Below are 238 nucleotides of genomic sequence, written 5' to 3'. Positions count from 1 at the left end.
ACACACTCACACACATTTACACTCTGAAGGAGCAGCATCAGGGGGGCAGCTCGGCCCAAGGACACTTTCACATGGGGCTGCAGGGCCAGGAATTGAACCACCAACCTTCAGATTAGCAGACAACCGCTCTACCTACGTGTGTGTGTGTGTGTGTGGCTGTCAGCAGACAGACTGCTGAGTGTGACTGTCTGAATTTTATCGGCTCAGCTGATTACATGACTCAGCATTATTAATACCG

This window comes from Perca fluviatilis, chromosome 2 (assembly GCF_010015445.1).
Source record: "Perca fluviatilis chromosome 2, GENO_Pfluv_1.0, whole genome shotgun sequence".
NCBI classification, from domain to species: Eukaryota; Metazoa; Chordata; class Actinopteri; order Perciformes; family Percidae; genus Perca; species Perca fluviatilis.
This window is presented reverse-complemented; position numbering follows the sequence as displayed.